Source organism: Condylura cristata, unplaced genomic scaffold, assembly GCF_000260355.1.
Source record: "Condylura cristata isolate star-nosed mole 26May11 unplaced genomic scaffold, ConCri1.0 scaffold00006, whole genome shotgun sequence".
NCBI classification, from domain to species: Eukaryota; Metazoa; Chordata; class Mammalia; order Eulipotyphla; family Talpidae; genus Condylura; species Condylura cristata.
Window position 1 is genome coordinate 12,786,523 of NW_004567107.1, and position 17,194 is coordinate 12,803,716.

The 17,194-nt window shown below is 48.2% G+C and overlaps 1 protein-coding gene across 2 annotated transcripts in view; it reads left to right on the forward strand.

Moving 5' to 3' along the window:
* Positions 1-17,194, forward strand: part of ASTN2 (astrotactin 2) — a 766,181-nt gene that overhangs the window by 502,904 nt on the left and 246,083 nt on the right. The gene's annotated exons all lie outside the window — the stretch shown is intronic.

Genomic DNA, 17,194 nt, shown 5'->3' on the forward strand with positions numbered 1-17,194 from the left:
CCAGAAACAGAGTGGGGAGCAGAACAGGCAGATCGACAAAGTACACTGCTGAGGGGAGCAGCGGGCGGGTCAGGAGAGGTCTGCCGCACCATGTGGTCTCCTCCAGGGCAGGCGGGAATCGAACTCATGCGGAAGTGGCTTAAGCTTCTTAGTGCAGTGCTTTAACCCGCTGTGCCACCAGAGAGGGCCATGATGATGAACTTTTAACATTGACACAGAGACCAGTTTAAGATGGGGCTCAAAAGGGGTTACCATGCCACCATGGAATAAGCAGGGTACTGGGGAGGTGGGAAGAGAGTGGAGATGGAGAAGGGTGAGCCCACCCGTTGGGCTCTTGGCCCTCACACTGGCCATTTTACCTGATTTCCTTATATGTGAAACAGGAGTCCTTCACATGTCCTGACTCTGAGGCAACTAAAAAGTGCCAAGGCCCTAGGCCCAGTCAAAGTTTCAGAATGTTTGTAGCAACAAAAATCAGAGAACTAGCAATGGCGTGCAGATTTTCTTCACACCAGACACCATTGTACCTTCATTCAAACCTGGGTGTTGAGTTCTTACTATGTGCTACTCACTACTCTAGGAAACTTGGAATTCAGCTGTGAGCAAAACCCATAAAACCCTGCCCTCATGACTCAGTCCCAGTATGTGAGATAATCGGCGAGTAAACACAGGCTTTGCGCATGGTCGGGGCAAGCAGGACAAGCAGCCAGCTCGGCTATGCAGGGGGTTCTGTCTAACATAGACTGGACAGGGGAGACCTCTTTGAGAAGGTGACATTCCTGCACAGACCTCACCAGGCCAGGCAGGTGCTGATGTCCAGGACCAGAGACACAGCAAGTTTGCAAACCCTGGAGATGCACAAAAGGTGGGTGGAACTTAGTGGTGGCAGGGGCGAGTAGTGGAAGATAAGGTTCTAAAGAAAAGGCAGTGGAGGCTGGGTCTGGCAGTGTGGCAATTTGTGGTGGGTCCTGTGAGTCACGTAAGTATAGGACTTCGGATCTTACTCTAAGTGAGAAGAGAAAACAGCCAGTGCATGGTGTGAGCAGAAGAAGACTATGCACTCACACGTTTTAAAAAGACCACTCCATCTGGGGTGTGAAGAGTAGACTCCAAAGGCAGGGTGCACGCAGGGAGAGCTCTTCCAAGGCTTTTGCAGTGGCCCCAGGGAAAGACAACGGATCACGGCTGTAAGAGTGGGCAGGTGAGAGGTGAGCAGATCCTGGGCATATCCTTAAGGTAGGACAACAGGATTTACTGCTCGGTGGCAAGAAGGGGGAGGCCAGGTTGGCTGTCTGTTCTCAGACAGATGGAAGCACCACTGATGGAGATGGGAAAGTCCAAGGGAGAGCAGGCATGGGGAGAGGAGTAGAAATAGAAATTTGATTTGGACTGTTAAAAAAAATATATATATATATATGTATATATATATACTTGATTATGGATAACTCCAGTTACTTATAAATAACCTCCAAGGACTCATCATCCCATCCCATTTCAATAACCATCATCTGGGCATGTCTCATGATGTCCTCATGGACGCGTCAATTTACTTGGCTAGACCCAGCCAGGAGAGACACCTGACTTACAGAGCAAGCTTCAGATTGTTTATGATAGTAAAGAAACACAAGGAGACAAACTCTCCAGGGGGAAGTTAGAAGGAGAGGACAAGTCCGGTCCTCAAGATCAGGAGTTCCACACTTGGAGGTGAGAGAGAAGAGGAGCCGCCATCCAAGCAGGCTGAGAAGCTGGTCCCAGCCACAGGAGAGGAGAGTGGGGTTGGGGGCGGGCAGTGGAAGGAGAGCAACTACCTCCTTTAGCCCATTCTATGTTTTCAACAGGAGGACATTTTCAGCATCATCCTCACTTGATGATGTCAGTTTGGGGCCAGAATTGGAATCTAGAACACCTGTCTCCAAGCCCACCCCAGGTGGGCTCCCTCTTCTGCCAAAGTCACACCCTCCTCCATTCACACAATGCCCCAGGCAGAGGGACTGAGGGCTATGGCAGTGAGGGAGTAGGATAATCTTATAAAACCACCCCCCCCAACAAAGGTTTACTAACAGTGCAAGTCATACGTGTGTGGTGGATCATTACCTGTGCCAAGAGTCACCAAATGATTTATCAATAATTCAATGCCGCCTACTGCCATTAAAGATGGTAATAACTTCTCTTGACTGAACCCAGATATCTGGGTCAGGCACTCTGTGAAGTGCTTCAAATGCTGACTCTCCCCCAGTCCTCACCACCATGCAAGGAGCAGAACCAGCGCACTGTCATTCTGTGGACGAAGACACGCCGTTACAGAGAGGGCAATGTGGAGGCAAGAGCTTTGCTGATCCACTCATGCTGCACGAGCTCATTGTCCAGAAGCAAAGAGGGGAAGGAAGAGCAACTCAGGCTTGGGGGACCAGTAGACAGGACTTCAAGTCCTAACTCTGAATGTGCACCTTTGTCTTTCATCCACCCAACCAGATTCCGTACCTGAGAAAACAATGATGGAGGATGGTATCCCGTGATCCTCCTCCTGTTTTTCCCTTGAAATACTTGTCAAACCTAAATTGACATTAAGCTCGCATGATTCCTTGTTTAGTGTCAGCCTGCCTTCCCGTTTGAAATGTTCCCTAACCCAGCTTCAACTGTTCATCGCTGTAAACTCTCAAGACCTGCAAAGTTTGCAAAAGCGAAGTCTCGGCAAATGAGAGCTAGAAGTTACAAGTTGACTTTGTATTTAGTCTGTGGAAAAAGTGTGGCCTGGAACTTTTATGGCCATCTACAGAATGGGACCCTCCCTCACTCAGCATTCGGTATCCTGTGCCACTTTGTACCTCAGTTTCTTCTACGATGCTGAGGGCACAGCAGTGTAGTGGGGATCCCATGGCTTTGGCACAGGCCACTTGGCACTGATGTCAGCCCCTGCCACTGGGAGTCGCTAGGAGCTGCTGGGAGCTGTGGGGCCTTGCGGGTCCCCTAACTTCTCTGAGTGTCATCGTTCTATTAACTCTCATCTCACTGTTGATGAAATAACACTCGGTGTTTCCATCAACAAACAACCCATGGTAGATACTCAGTTTTTGCTAATTGTTTCTTCTGCTCATCTTCCAGCAGAAGCTAAAAGTGTGCCCTGTGATAAAAAGTAGCAGGGATTGATGTGTAGAAGGTGCTTAACAAGTTTAAAGACAGGAGGAAGGAAAAAGAGGGATGGAAGGAAGAAGAAAAGGAGGGGAAAAGAAAAGAAAGGGGGAGAACGAAGTCATAAAAGCTTCTATGATCTGTATGTGCTCTATGACCAGCTGAAAGAAGAGACACCATTTCACTCACTCATTGAGCAGATGTCCTGTACTTAGTAAATTTTAATCACTGTGCAGTGATGGAGATACAAAGAGGCCCGACAGAAGCAGCCTTTGTCTGACTTGACTAGGACAGTTCTGTTTGTGCCTGTGTCCCTAGCTCAGCACCGATCCTGATCCCGGACGAGAGTCGTCTGGGTTAGATGATAAATTTCATAGTCACTCTACCTACTGAGCTCAGAGATAACAAAAGCAAGATGCTTATTCAAGTGAAATGCACCAAGTGAACCATGTGGCTTGATGTGTAGAAGTCAGGGTGCTCTGGGACCTACCTTGAGGTTTAGGGGTGTAGATAGTGTTACAGGGTAGCCCAGAGTAGACTTTGGCTGCCTGTCTGTGGGGCTTCACCCATGGGCTCAAAGCACTCAAAATGTAATTTTCTGCAGGCACACACAGAAGAGGTAATGGTTTATTTACAAAAAGGGGAAAGGGAATGGAAACAACCTAGTGAAAGAGAGAGGGATACAAAGTATACTTTGGAGTACTTAACTAGCAGGATAACTTGGAGCTCTAAAGGCTGCAGCCCCAGTCATATGGTCTGAGAGCAGTTGCTCCAGAGAGCAAGAACCGTTACCTCTCCAGTGTCAGTTGGAAAACCACTCTCTATTTATCCCCCAAAGTCCCAGAATGCCTGCTTAGCTCCACCCTTGGGTCCTCACAGTTCTCTCCTTGGTGCTGCTGGGAGTTGTAGTTTTCCAATTACTGAAGCAGGGGGTGGAATCCAGAAAGCTGGAGTAAAGGTGGAGTCCACAAGACTGCAGAGTTCTTTTAGGACATCCTTCCCCTTAAAATAGGAAGCTGAGATGTAAAGGGTTAGGAAGGGGTTGCTGGGTGAAGGGAGAGAAGGGAACAGACTGCGGTGAGCTGGTAAGAGCTGGTACAGAGATCAAGAATAAAAAACAAAGGGGACTCAAGTCATTGTTGAGAACATGGCAAATATATGGGTGTCTCTCTCTGGATCTTCATTCCCTGAGAAGGTCCCCAGAGGGGAAAAGCCTCACTTTGCATCTCCCTGGGAAGCAGATCCCCAGGGTGAGAGAGAAGAATGAGAATGTCTGAAACATGCACTCCCGGGTTGGCCCAGAGGGACCTTCGATAGAGGTGCCAAAAAGAGGCAGAGAGCAGAATGCCTGTCTCCCCCAAATTAGCTTCTCTTGGAAAGACAGAGGGGAAGCTTTTGTTCCGACAAAGTTATGTTCATATTGTCAAGTTGGTGCTCTGGGTCGCTGAACTGGTACTTGGGGACTGTCACAATATTGATGGGGAATGTGGCAAGTTAATTTCAAATCTGTCACTTCACTCTTCCACGACTCTTGCTCCTTAATAAAACTCCACAGTGAGTGTGGGCTCAGCTGACAGCCGGAGAGTGATCATGGAGTGTGAGGCTGGCATGCGACGATTCTCTCCCGCTTTCTTCTCCTGCTCCTTCCTTGTCCTCATCCCCAACTACCAGCTTGCCAGCCTGAAGCGAGAAACCCCCAAAGAGATCCTGTTGCTGGAGGCAGCAGGGGCCCCTGGCAAGGGGTTTTCCAGTTTGGACAACTGGAGTGTGCATGCTGATTCTGCTTGGAATGTGCAGTGGAACCTTGAAAGGTGCCAGAGGTGTGTGACTCTCTGGTCCCTCGGGTGGCTGGGGTGTAAAACAATGCGCACCAAAGCACCAGTGAGGATTCACCACCTGCCAGGTCCCTTCCTTCCCTTCATCAATATGCAAAACGCGATCTGCAGGTATCTGGTCCTGGACCCAAATGCCAAGTGAGCCGGAAGCTACCCCTCCCGCCACACCTTTAATAGACCTGATGCTCAGACAGCATCAAGAGACCCGTGCAGGAATTAGAAGGAATGTAATTATGAAAAATGTGCAACACTTTTGAGAGCCCCAATGAGTTTTTAATGAGCTTTTCGCACAACAGACTAATAACAGTTCTAATAAAACCCACCCCACTGAAGCTAAAACCTTCATTTTCTCCATATTCCTAGTTTTCGCTGTTGGTGTTTCCGTTTGAACCAGTGCAAATTGCCAGGAGACTGTGCAAATACCAAGGCCTATATTTGCCCCTTTGTATCTGTTTTCGATGGCCCGAGTCCTGCCTCATCTAAGACAACCCTGCGGCCCTTCTCAACCGCCCACACAGGGTCTGTCCCCTGCTTTTGCACAGGTCCACTGATTCCCTGTGGGAATTGACACTGTCCTTATTCACTCCAAGTGTCTCAGCCCAATGGATCCACTGTTTCACCGACTGCGTGGTGGGCAGCCCGCCTACCACGATTCCCTCCTCTCTCAAAACTGAGACTCTGAGCATGTTGGAGCTGCAGCAGAGCAACTGACATTCGTTCTGTAGGTATTAATTTAGCAGCCATGTTAGAGCCGCAGGCCCTGTGCTGAGGTCCAGTGTTGACAGAAGTAACTGAAACAGCTCACGGTCCAGGTGGGGGAAACAAGAATGAGATGAGAAAGGGACGAGAATGGAAGAAACATGAGATCACAGACGTGCTGTCCCTTCCTGGGAGAGTCGCTGGTGCTCTGGGCTCGGTCCTCAGTCTCCCTCTTTGGGTTCAATCTTCTCTCTCCTCCTGTGGAAGGACCTGCTTCTTCAGACCTGTTAGTCGAAACCAGGGTCACCCATGATACTACACAGTCGTGAAGACCTTGGGGAGTGGGGTGAGAATACCTGGACTGAGGTCTCAAAGGTGTCTATTTACTAAGCCACTGGGTGTCCTAGGGCCCTAATCTCCATGTATTTGGCGGGCACAAGCTGGATGTCTTATACTTCAACTCAGTGCTGACTGCCCGAGTGGTGTCACAGGCCCAGTTAAGGGTTTAGTTCCTAAGACTGTTTCCCATCCCTCTCCCCCACCTCCATCAGCACCTGAGCTTATTTTTTAGATTTATTTATTTATACATACAAGAACTGGGGTACAGGCCAGAAGTGCAGAGGTGGGGGAAGAGAGGACCTACCAGAGACAGAGTGGGGAGGAGAACAAGCAGATGAGCTGAACCACACTACTGAGGGAAGCAGTGGGTGAGGTAGGAGAGGTCTGCTGTGCCATGTGGGTGCTCCCTGGCCAGGGGTGGAACTCATGCTGCAGTGGCTGTGGGCAGCTTCACAGTGCTGTGCTTTAACTCCTTGCACCAGCAAGGAGGCCCCCAGCACCTGAGCTTTTGACAGATTGGCTATAAATCAGAAGGCCCTGTGACGTTCACCCCTTTTGATTGGATTAATTTTAGAGTGACTCGGGGTACATTTTACTGACTCCATTGCTGGTTTAATTGGAAAAGTTATGGTTCAGGAGTGGCCAGATGGGAGAGATGTATAAGACAAGCTATAGGAAAAGGACACAAAGCTTCCATCCCTCCCCTCTGGGGTCACGCTCCCCAAACTGCCATATGTTCACCAACCCAGAAGTACTAAAAATACTGTGCTTTATTACACAGTTAGAATTGACTATGTCAACTTCCAGGTGACTTTGGGGAGAGGAGGGTAGCCATGAAAATGCCTTAGCACACGTTTGGTTCTCCAGGCAGCCACCACCCCCCTCTATTATGATACCCACAAGTCATCTCATGCACAAGCAAAAGGTACATTAATAACTGCTATCACTTAGCAAATCCCAAGGCCTCTAAGAGTTCTATGCCAGACACTGTGAGTAGCCCAAATACATTTTTTTCATTACCAGTCATAATAACACACTAAGTGAATTTGGTTTCATCAGCTAGTGAAGGAAAGGAGCATTTAAATCTGACAGTGCATGTAAAAAGGCCCAGGTACATAGTAGGCATGCAGCTATTACGTTTCTTTTTCACCTTCTACACTCTCCTGTGCTTCTCTGACCACATAGGGTGTGCAGTGACTATTTGATGGTTTTCTTTGACTGATTTGTGAATTTCTCAAGAGCAGAGGCCAGGCCTTCCACAGTTCAGTGTCAAAGGCAGATACTGCCTTTGTGAGTTCCCAGGGCGCACTATGGCAATTCAATGAATGAATGTGTGATTGAGAGAACTGATGTGGATGAAAATGGAATCAACTATTCAGTGGATGAATATGTCCCTGAATCTGTGAATATCTGATTAATATATAGGTGCACATTCATATATATGAGACCATGTGCATAAATGCATGAGCCGGTGAATGGATTACAAATGAATGACAAATGAATGGAGTTGGAGATGAGGGGATGGCTGAAGGCAGGAATGTTATTGCGGGAATGAAAACATGCTAAGTAAAAAGATAAATGAATAAAGAAAACCCCAGGGGACTGTGAGAGGAGCTTGGAGTCTGTGTTGGCCTAGTGGGCCAAGGCTTTGGGGGACATGTATGTGACTCTGGAAAAATGGGAACAAGATGCTGGGAGTTGAGCAACACCAGTATTATCTTCCCAATTTGAGGGATTATTTTTTATGCATACAAGAACTGGGATACAGGCCAGTTCTTGGATACAGTCCAGTGCCAGGGAGGGGGGTGGCAGAGCAGGGGAGGTAAAAGGATTCACCAGAGACAGTGTGAGGAGAAGAATAGGCAGACTGACTGAAATACATGCTTAGGGGAGCAGCAGGCGAGACAGGAGAGGTCTGTTGCACCATGTGGGTCACCTCCCTGGCCGGGGATCGAACTCGTGCTGCAGTGTTATGGATAGCTTCATAGTGCTGTGCTTTAATCTGTTGCGCCACCAGGAAGGGCCCAACCCTGTTGGAAGAATGCTAAGAAACAAAGCAATCTTTAGAATTTGCCCACATGGTTGGTAGTGTAAAAGGGAGAATGAAAGGAGGTGGAAGGTTTATTTGTTACACAGTCCTTAATATCAAGCTTAAAGTGTTTAATTATCATCATGACTAGCCATTTTCCCCCTGCTATAGATAGCATGCAACGGTTCCTCTTTCCTTTCTCTCTGGAAAACCAGATGCTTCAAGAGGAAGCAAATAGAAACGTTCACTTTTTTTCCCTATTATTCTCTTAATTGGTAATTTAGATTTAGGCTCTCTGCTCCCCAAAGGACTTGAGACAAGTGGCAATAAGCTGTTTACCAATAATAAGGTATTTAAAACAGAAGGATATGTTTTAAAATTGATAGCGAGTGACTCCTGAACACCAATAAAATCACTCTTCTTAGGTACAGGGAAATTTTTGACCATGGGGGTAGGCTGGGTTCAGCTATCCTGTTGTAAGAAATACAGGCACCTGGGGAGAGGCACTGAGTCCCTAGAATGATTTTATCCCCTGATTCCTAACACCAGGATATTGAGCGACATCATGGGGTCTTCACTGAACAGTCTCATTTTTGAGAAGTTGCCAAGTATTTCCTTCTATGGATTTTTTTTTAAGATGTATTTATTCATACAGAACTGGGGTGCAGGCCAGAGATGTGGAGGGTGAGAGGATTCACCAGACACAGAGTGGGGAGAATAACAGGCAGATCGATGAAGTACACTGCTGAGGGGAGCAGCGGGTGGGTCAGGAGAGGTCGGCCACGCCATGTGGTCACCTCCAGGGCAGGCGGGAATCGAACTCATGTGGAAGTGGCTTAAGCTTCTTAGTGCTGTGTTTTAACCCACTGTGCCACTGGAGAGGGCCCCTATGGATATTTTTTAAATTGACTGTCAAAATTCTTGGCTAAGGAATAATCATCATTACCAGAAGATCTCACTGATAACAAGTAAACTGAAGTCTAAAGAAGTTCAAGCAGCAAATCTCATCATAATGCACATGAAAGAAAAGCAAAGCCAAATTCTGAACTCACATTTCCAACAGCTGTGCTTTCTACAGTTCACTTGTCCTCTTGATTCTAAGGCCCCGTTTCCTTTATCTAAGCTTCCAGGGCAGAGTCTCACATTGTGGTGCTGTCTTTCTAGATTTCTCATTTCTCCAACTTCAAGGCATCAGGGTTTTCCATCAAGGTCTAGTGTCAAACCTGCAGCAGGGATAGCACCTTAGGAAAGCAGAGTGCCCCTCCCTGGAGATGACCCACTGAGTCTGCATTTTAACAAGGAAGTCTGCAAGCAAATCACATGCAAATTAACACCCTGGAAGACCTGGATAAAGGCTGTGGTTCTTGAAAGATTTGGTGCTTCGAGATAGCAAGGCCAGCCTCTCCTGGGAAGTTGGTGGAAATGGGCCCTTTCTGACCCTCTGGGGTTTTTCTAGCAACAGTCTGATGTAAAGATTGCTGACAGTGGAGAAGATGGTGGTAGATGCCTGCTCCATGGGGAGACTGTGGAACTAAATGATCTATACAACATCCTTCCTCTTCGGCATCCCCTGGACTTCTACTACATTGAAGACACCTTATCTCTTGTCTGGGATCCCTGGCATCAAGCTGCCCTCCAGACAGCCAGTGGGATGAGGCCTCTTCCCCTTCCCTGGCCCTGGGAGCAGTACTGCATCTCAGCACCTGATGGCTCTGTTCTTTAACCAGATTCATGATCACACAACCCACAGAACACAGCTTGAATCGGAGGCAATTTGAATTAATTTGGCAAGTTGAACATCACATGTAACACGATTCAATATTTTGCTGGAGCTCAGATCCATAACCTCTAGTACACCTCCTCCATCCACTAATTTTGTAATTTTGTCAGGAAAAGCTATCAAGTTGTCCAGGATGATTTGTTCTGCATGAACCTCTAGTGCTCCTTATCGCTTACTATTCCATTATCTCTCGAATGCTTACAGATTTACTCTGGGCACATTCATCCAATTATTTTACTAAATATTGACACCAGGCTTACTGGACAGTGATTTCCAGGATTACCTCTCATTAACCTCCGGGGAAGGCTTGTTCTGCATTTAGCCAGCTTCACTGCCACCTGGGTCCTTCTGCAAAGACCCATCAGCTCTATCGGGGACGTTGCCTGCTGTATGATCTGGGCAGCAAAAGTATCCCCTGTTCTTTTGTTCTCCCAGTGTCCCTAGAGGGGCACTGGCCACATTACATACAGAATCTCAGAAAACTAGAGGTGGAGTTAGCTTCAGAGAAGGGGCACACTGTGGGGAAATAGTCTAGACATACTTGGATGATAAACCCAGCCTCTCCAATCAAGGGGTTTGTGACCCAGGGTAGGTGACCTCTGGGTCTCTCTCTGATCTTTGCCTCCGCTCCCCCATCTATAAAATGGGGGTGGGGGTGCTGAGAGGATTAAATTAGACTAACACTTCATGCTCTCAGGTGTTTGCCGGCCAGGAAATCCATGCCTTGACAATGGTAGACCCCTTTGCCTACACCTCACCCACTAAGAAAGGAATATGACTAGGAAGGAGCCGCACCCCACAGACTACATGTCATCAAAAGCTTGTTCAGTGCATCTTTCTGTTAAATCCACAGCCCCCGCCCCCACCCAAGGAACAGTTTGTCCACTAGTACCCGACCTACAGCCCAGTCCCCACTCAGTCCTCAGTGCAGTCTGTACACATGTCCCTGGAGACCCTACAGCTTCCTCTATGCCATGGAAGGGGAGTTTGAAAGCCCCTTCCAGCCTTAGAAACCTTGGATCAGTCCCCTCTCACTGTTATAGACAAATAAGCTCAGGCTTATTTGTCCAGCTTCTTTTTCTTTTCTGTTCTTTCTTTGCTCTTACAGGTAAAGGCAGTGTGTGGACGAAAGATGAGCAAATCTATAGGGGTATCTCCTACAAGGGCTGTAGCAAAACAAACATAAAGAATGGGTCCACATTAAATTAATTTCATTGATTTTTTTTTCCTTCTCTCCTTTGAAACCTCAGAGTGTGGAGGTTATAATTGGGCTGTTTATTATCTTCTGCTGAGGAACCTGTACAGCAGCCATCTCTCGGGCTTGGCTCTCCTTGTTTACATATCACCCTTCAGGGCCGGATAACAGATAGTCCTCCTTTCCAGCCCGAGTCCCATTCCATTCCCTTTTATTATGTGGGCCCGCAATTCTATTACCTGCTCCACGGTCTCAGTGACTCAGCCACAGTGGCTGCAGTAATGATGGCTTTCAGAGCTCAGCTAATGACGCAGGCACTGAGGTGTCTCCAGCCCCAACAGCCGGCTGAATCTCAATTTAGCAGGATTTGAGACCGCGGTGTCCTGCATTATGCATGAGCGAGTGCCCGACTGTGTGTACGGGTGTGTGTGGGTTTGTGGGAGGGAGAGTAGGGGGTGTGCATTTATACCCAAGACCATGCCTATTGGCAGTCATGGTGAAGAAAATGAGATGTCTGACTGTGTAAAGCGTTTGCTAAGAGATTGGCAGGAGTGGGGTGGATCAGGATGGAGTAGGGAGGGAAGGTTGTGTGGGCGAATAGGCAAGTGTTTCTGGCCTTCCCTGGAAAGATAATGCAACCTTCTGGCTAAGAGCTGGGCCCCGGAGCAAGCTGTTCCTAGCTGGTCACTCATGTTAAGGAAGTAAGACCCAGCTTCCTTATCCCTATAATGGGATCACAGTCTCCCGAGGGCCTGCAATGGCATAATACAAGCAAAGCTCTGGGCACTATGATCAGTACCATGGAAGGTGCTCAATTAACGGTGGCCATGATTATTGATGGTTTCCCCTCCTGCCCAAAGGAGTCTTCTGGCTCCATCTCCCTTTGACTTCCCCACACTTTCTGCAAAGACCCCAGACCACCTTCAAGAATCTGCTCAAGGTCATGGGTTAACCTTGGGTGAGCCCCTTCCTGACCTTGGCCCCAGCTCCCTCAACCACAGGTGAGTAGTCCTATCAGATCAGATGATGTTTCTTGTAGGGAATGGGGTCTTGATGAGCATCTTGGGAATACCTTCCAGAAGGACACAGATAGGAGACTGACAGGAACTCTCTAATACAGTTTCATGATGGGACTTGCCACCATAATACTGTGAAATAAAGATAAGAAAGTAAAAAACCACCACTCCAGGCCCTCCCTGGTGGCGCAGCAGATTAAAGCACTGCACTGAGAAGCTAAAGCCACTTCTGCATGAGTTCAGTCCCCACCTGTCCTGGAGTTGACCACATGGCGTGGCAGACCTCTCCTGACCTGCCCGCTGCTCCCCTCAGCAGTGTACTTCCTCTATCTGCCTGTTCTGCTCCCCACCCTGTCTCTGGTAAAGCCTCTCACCACCCCTGAACCTCTGGCCTGTACCCTAGTTCTGTATGCACAAATAAATAAGTCTTTAAAAAAAAAAAAAAAACCACACCAGCAGATCACAAAAGCACTTAAAATTCTGGAGTTCTGATGATCCATTATTCTACAACCTCCTGGGGGAAGACCAGTATATGTGACATCAACCCCTCTCAAACTACATAAGATAGTTAGCATGAGGATGTAGGGCTAATTTAGGGTCCAGACATGACTTTAAAGTGTGGGGACAGCTTGAATCTGTCTAGACTAGAGATCTGCCCCTGAGGCAGGGGACACAGCTCTACAGTGTCTCTGAGCTGATTCCACTTGGGACGGCACACCTTAATGGGATTTGAACCTTCAAAGCTTCAGCTTCCTCCTCTGTAAAATCAGAGCAGTGGGTTTTACTGCAAGGAGTGACGAAGACATTGAGAGAATGGACATAATTCACAGTGCTTGGTATATATACACTGCAGGTTTTCTCTTCCCCTCTCTCTACCTGAATTGTGAATCCTGTGTTTCTGCCAAGTCTTCACATCTGTCCTTGAGGGACCAAGACAGGAGGAATCCTTAGAAAAGTAAGCATCCTTCAGTGAAGAAGACCTGGATGCACCTACCTTCTCTGTCACTATCTCCTCGGGGACCCCGATCTTCAGTAAGCACCCCCACTTCTCTTTCACATTTCTCCCCTCCAATACATGGACCTCTGGGCAAAAGTCTTGGCCCAGGGCTGCCAGAAAGGAGGAGACTTCACTGTCGTCAGAGTCCCGGGGGCAGTCAGATCTATGTTGGGACCCAGGGCTTTGCAGTGGCAACTGAGTATGCACCAAAGACCTAAGGGGCTATGTAGGGAACACGATTTTAAGGGTAGAATTCTAGCTCCTCAGGGGTTCATCAAGGGTCAGAAAAATACAGCACACTAGACAAATGATCGAGATGGGAAAACAAGGTGGAGGCCCAGTATCCAAAATTGCTTCCCTGGGAATAAAACCATAAACTGCCCTAATTTCTTCCCCTTCCATTCCTTTTTTTTTTTTTAATCATCCTGCTTTAAAATAATAATAATAATAATCCTGCTTCTAGGAAAGCCTCCAGCTAGCAGGAAAGTGTAAGGAAGTAATGACCGTGCCACACGGTGCCTGCTTAACAGACATGAGCACCAAGGGCTAACATGAGGCTGAGTGCCCTGAGCTCTGACCTAGAGGCTCATAAATTTTCTTTAACTGGAATCAGGTCCTGGTGACAGCAGCAATAGAGGCTGCTGGCTGGTGTCACGTGGCTCCGGTGTAGGGAGAAAGAGCTGGAGGTGGTGGCTGAGGTGAGAGGGAACCTAGGAAGGGGAGCTCATGTTAAGCCATAGTGAACCTCTGACTGGCCCTCTGGCTTTACAAGGGATGGCTTACATGACTCAGCTGAAATTGCTAATTCATAGACTCAACTGGATGACTGGCCTTTATTGACTCCCACTCTGCTGCTTTGTCCTTAGCCTGAAATCTAGTCTCTACGGCCTTAATCCACCAATTAGACTCTTCACCACGATTCTTCACCACTTTCCCCATCCCTGCTAGGAACCTAGGGCATTGATGTTCCAGAGTGAGACTGTTATTTTATGTATTTCATAAATGTCATGGCAGGGACATCAAACAATCAGAATGGACTCAGGCTATCAGACTGTCAGCCACACACAACAGTAGAGGTCACACACATGCTTGTGTGAGTCCCAGTGGAACATCAGCCCTAGGGGTGTGGAGCCCCACCACTCCATGTGATTGAGATCTTTCCTTGGCTGCCGAGCCACGTGGTCTTTACCACTTTACGGGGATGTGACTATTCCACCACTAAGCCACCAGCAACTGTCCGTGGTCCTGCACAGAGCCTAGCCTTGGACCCATAAATCTCTCCCTCATCCAGTCAGTCCATGGGGAGGTCTCCTAAAGAAGATATGTTTTAGCCTCCTTCTTCCTTAAATTGCATGGAAATGAAATAGGTAATTTCAGCTCAAGGGATATACAGACAACATGCATTGGAGCAGTAGATTCACCGTTTCATTTATTCGTGACTCTGTACTGCGTGCTGAACTCTTGGCAAGGTGCTGAGATGGAAACATGAATCAGATGTTACCCTGCCCTCCCGGTACCCATGGGCTGGAGGAGAAGCTATAGTGTGGCATTTATAATCTACAATTATAGTATGCTTTATTCATCACTAGCTGTAGTGCTAGAGGACAGCTGCCAATTCATCAATGCTGAGACCTACGCCAGTCCTTTAAGTGGTAAACTTATTTCTTCTCCACAACAATCCTCAAGCTAGGTATACCCCGTCCCTGTTCTCCAGCTGGAAGGTCAAGTGGCACGAGCGCTTGAGCCAGGTCTTCCCCAGTCTCAGTGATGAGTTCCCTGGCCCACTCTTTTCAACACTGCCCTGTTTTTTCGGTGCTATGATAAGGAAGTAGGAAAGCCAGGACATACCTGATAGAGCCTCTCTAAAATGTGATGCCCAACCCACTTTTGAAGGGTGAGTGAGTGTTAGAAAAGGGACTGAGAAATGGCTATTTCAGGCAAAGAGATCAGCAGATTAAGAAGTAGAAAACCTGAGAAGAAAGCACCTAAGACCCCAAATGGCTTGGTGTCTCTGGAGCACAGGGGCCATTCTTTGGCGGGTAGACAGAGGCAATCAAGGCCAAAGGCCGTGTAATCTGGGATTCGCACCCATGGGTCCTTGAAGGACGTCGTAGATAGTAAACTGGTATAGGATAAACTAGACCGGAGCATAAGAAGGTGTCCTTGGGGGAACCTCTCCAGGGAGTCCTTCCCAAGAACTTTGTACTGAGGAGTCCTAGCTTTTCCATAGGGAGCTCATTACTACCTTGATAAAAGTACGCGTGAGTACACATGTTGGAGTGGGAAACTAACAAACCGGTGGGGGAAGCAGGAGAGTGAGGGACTGGAAACAAGGTCCCATGAGGAAGTGCTCAAAGCCTGGAGTTGTTTATTCTGGAGAGCAGCCAACTCTTAGAGGGGTGGGGAGGGGGGAAAGAAGCACAGAAGTTTAAGTTTTAGAGGTGGTGACAAGGTGTAGACTAAGAGACTCCACCTGAGATTGGAGTCAGACAGGCTTGTGAAACACGGGGAAACAGCATCTCTTCTCTGGGGCCTGAGGTCCTGGGGTAAAGTGGGTGGGGGGTGATGAGCAATATACGGCACTATCCTGAGAATTAGCAGTACAACAGATCCTCAGATAACGTCATTTCATTTAACGTTGCTTCACTATAATGATGAGAAAGAAAACCCATGGCCGGTGTTGAACAAAATGGCATCTCTGGAAGACCTGCCTTTGCTGTGTGCCCTGTCACTTAAAGTCACATTTTCCGAGAACCATGCCATGACGTATGGTGTGGTGCCACAGTGTTGTGAATAAGGCACTGGCACTTGACCAACACGCAACAGAATGGCAGCTGCCTTTGCGGAATTGGCCTAGAGAAGGTGGTGTTGAGGCAAGGATGGGGCTTTCGTAGATGCTCAGCCCGGTATCGGCCCAGGCAGTCATGTGTGTCTGCGCCACCCCATGGGCAGGTGGGTGCTGTTGCTCCTTGGTGGTCTCCACCATCAGCTGGTCCACAGCAGGTCCTCTCTGCCTTCTCCCCATACCTTCAGCGGCTTAAAAAAACAACACACACAGTCCCCTCCCTGGTGGTGCAGCAGGTTAGAGCACAGAAGCTAAAGCATGAGTTCAATCCCCAGCCTGGGAGGTGACCCACATGGTGCGGCAGACCTCTCCTGACCCGCTCACTGTTCCCCTCAGCAGCGTGCTTTGTCAGTCAGCCTGTTCTGCTCCCCACTCTGTCTCTGGTGAATCCTCTCAGCACCCCTGCACCTCTGGAAGTTATACTCCAGTTCTGTATACATAAATAAATACAAATCTTAAAACACACACACACACACAAAGCCAAACATTAGAGCTCTTGTGAGAGCTTCCAACACAGGTCCAGCTTCTTTGTTCTTCTACTATTTTCAAGAAAACTTCTGAGAACACTGAAAGCGTGGGATCTCCATGCCCCTGCATGCATCACTGCAGACACACCCACTCCGTTCATAGAAGTTTTTCCTCTCCTGCCTAATACTGATCTCATCCCCTCCAGTCTTTTAAGAAACTTGTGTCGTCAATTACCTCCCCCCTTTTTTCTTAAATGTCTCCATTTCCCGCAGCCCATAAATGTGCTCATTTTTCCCATCTCATCCCCTCCCCACAGCTACCACCGTCTGTCTTCCATTCACAGCCAGCCTTCTAGAAAGGGGAGTCTATGCAAATGGTCCCCACTTCCTCACTTCCCACTTCTCCACCCACCGTTGCCTGGCTCTGCACCCACCACCCCCATGAAACACTCTGCTTTCCAAGGCCAGAGTGCCCCCGTGAATGGTCTTAGCAGACACACATGAGACTTTAGTCTCCCATCCACTCTTTTCTTTCCTTAGCACCATCATTGGGTGTCTCTTGAAAACTTGCCAGGCTACATCTACAGGGTACCTGCAACTTGTCACCTCCACAGACACTTCCCAGCCTCTCTGGGGGCTGATCTTCAGTCCTTTGTCTTCACTCCCAACATGCTGTCCATGCACACCACCTTCCAAGTCTGCATCCCCAGCCTGGGTCTTTCTGCAGAGCTAAAGTCACCACTCTGACGGCCCCACCCCCAACAACAACTCCACTTGATTAGCAAGTATACTTCAGAGTGGGGTCCTACACCATCACTTTCAGTGGCCATCAGCATGGAGATTGTGCTAATCGGTTCAGGGGA